Raw genomic sequence first — 2695 nt, 5'->3', positions numbered from 1 at the left:
GCAAAAGTCCTCAATAAAATACTAGCAAACCATATTCAACAACACATTAAAAAGATCATTTATCATGATCAAGTGGGATTTATCCCTGGGATGCAAGGGTGTTTCAACAAATGCAAATCAGTCAGTGTGATAATATGATAACATCATATCAACAGAATGAAGGACAAAACCATGTGGTCATTTCGATTGATGCTGAAAAATCATTTTATAAAATTCAACATCCCTTCATGATAAAAACCCTCAAATAACTGGGTATAGAAGGAACATAACATAATAAATGCCATATATGACAGACCCATAGCTGGTGTCATATTGAATGGGGAAAAACTGAAAGGCTTTCTTCTAAGATCTGGAACACAACATGGATGCCCACTGTGACCACTGTTATTCAACACAGTGCTGTATATCCTAGATAGAGCAATCACACAAGAGAAAGAAAAGGCATCCAAATTGGAAAGGAAGAAGTCAAATTATTGTTGTTTGCTGACAATATGATTTTACGTTTGGAAAAACCTAAAGACGCCACAAGAAAAGTATTAGAACTGATAAATTCTGTAAAGTTGCAGGATACAAATCAACATACAAAAATAAGTAGCACCCTTTCCACAGCTTCCCATTCTTTAGAAACCAGGCTGCATATTCCCAATGGTGGCAGGCTGGATTCCGGGCTCTCGCATCCCCACCAGCCTCCCTGAAGGCAGATGGGTGGCCATGGAGACCCATCCGGACCCATGGTCTCCAATGTAATACAGGGTGGGTGATGCCAGTGTGCCAGAAGCTATATTTGACCAGAACATTGGGAAGGTCATAGCCATGCAGGAGGTTCCTGTGAGGAGATGAATTGGTGAAGAGAGAGGCCAGGATGAAGATGCTTCCAGGAGTGGGCCTGTTTGGGACTGGCAGCTCCGCCCAGGTTCTGCTCTCGCTGCTGAGGGCAGAAGGGTTCACTGGTGAGACCCTTTGGGGAAAGACTGAGGAGGAGGCAAAGCAGCTTGCTGCTTCTGTGTCAGCTGGACCAATGACATCTTGCTGCACCAAGATATGGATCTGGTGTGCATCAGCATCTCCCCTCCACTCACCCAGCAGATACATGTCAAGGCTCTAGATTTATTATCTGTGTCTATGATTGTTTCTGCTGCAAGCTGGCCAGATAAGTTCTCCCCCTGAGCCTGTGTGAACAGAATCCATCTTGGTATGATATGGTTTGGGTTCCTGTCCCCACCCACATCTCACCTTGAATGATAATCCCCATAATCCACATGTGTGGAAGGAGGGACCCAGTAGGAGGTGATTGGATCCTAGGGGCTGTTTCTCCCATGCTGCTTTCATGATAGGGAGTGAATTCTCATGAGAGCTGATGGTTTTATAAGCTTCTGGCATTTCCCCTGCTTGCCCTTGTCTTTCCTGCCACCAAGTGAAGAAGGTCCTTGCTTCCCCTTCACCTTCTGGCCATGATTGTAAGTTTCCTGAGCCCTCCCCAGCCACGTGGAACTGTGAGTCAATTAAACTTCTTTCCTTTATAAATTACCCAGTCTTGGGCCAGGTGCGGTGGCTCACGCCTGTAATCCCAGCACTTTGGGAGGCCGAGGTGGGTGGATCACGAGGTCAGGAGTTCAAGACCAGCCTGACTAATAATAGCGAAACCCCATCTCTTCTAAAAATACAAAAATTAGCCAGGCGTGGTCGTGCACGCCTTAGTCCCAGCTACTTGGGAGGCTGAGGCAGGAGAATCGCTTGAACTCGGGAGGCAGAGGTTGCAGTGAGCCGAGATCGTGCCACTGCACTCCAGCCTGGGCGACAGAGCAAGCAAGACTCCATCTTGAAAAAATAAATAAATTACCCAGTCTCGGGTATTTCTTTATAGCAGTGTGAGAATGGGCTAATACACAGTCCATTAGGTTATTGGGAAGAACGTGGTTTGCAAGAACACAGCAACATCAGTGGATGCCTTTTGGATGGTGATGGCCTTGTGCTACTGCCTGCAGCTGATGAGCCTGGTGGGGAACGTGCTGCATTTGCTACCTGCCTTTGTGTGCACGTGAACCAGCCAATTTCGAAGCACTACGCAGGAGTGGTGATGATCTGCGACAGCTGCATCTACTCAGGTAGCCTGCTGAGCCCCAGCCATAGCTGGATCTGTGACGAGCTCGTGGGCAGCAGGGGCCTGACACAATGGGGACCTGCATCATGGACCTACTGACCCACCCGACCTTCTGGAGAGCTGAGAAGGTGCACACACTGCTCAAGACATACATGAGGCAGAATGCTACCATCTGTGGCATCCGGCATGTCACCAGTAATGACTTCTATTTCAAAAAAAATAAAAAACTGCCCCGCAAAACAGGATTCAACACTGTGTAAAAGAAGGAAATGGCCGGGCGCGGTGGCTCAAGCCTGTAATCCCAGCACTTTGGGAGGCCGAGACGGGCGGATCACGAGGTCAGGAGATCGAGACCATCCTGGCTAACACGGTGAAACCCCGTCTCTACTAAAAATACAAAAACTAGCCGGGCGACGTGGCGGGCGCCTGTAGTCCCAGCTACTCGGGAGGCTGAGGCAGGAGAATGGCGTAAACCCGGGAGGCGGAGCTTGCAGTGAGCTGAGATCCGGCCACTGCACTCCAGCCTGGGTGACAGAGCGAGACTCCGCCTCAAAAAAAAAAAAAAAAAAAAGAAGGAAACAACCTCACAACATC

At 48.3% G+C, this 2695-nt stretch overlaps 1 pseudogene; it reads left to right on the top strand.

The window, feature by feature from the left end:
• Positions 1 to 731: 731 nt before the first annotated feature.
• Positions 732 to 2365, top strand: LOC117084951 (annotated as a pseudogene).
• Positions 2366 to 2695: the final 330 nt, after the last annotated feature.

Source organism: Trachypithecus francoisi, unplaced genomic scaffold, assembly GCF_009764315.1.
Source record: "Trachypithecus francoisi isolate TF-2019V2 unplaced genomic scaffold, Tfra_2.0 Lachesis_group1, whole genome shotgun sequence".
Classification (NCBI taxonomy): Eukaryota; Metazoa; Chordata; class Mammalia; order Primates; family Cercopithecidae; genus Trachypithecus; species Trachypithecus francoisi.
The sequence above is the reverse complement of the archived record's forward strand: the minus strand, read 5'-3'. Positions and strand labels throughout refer to the sequence as shown.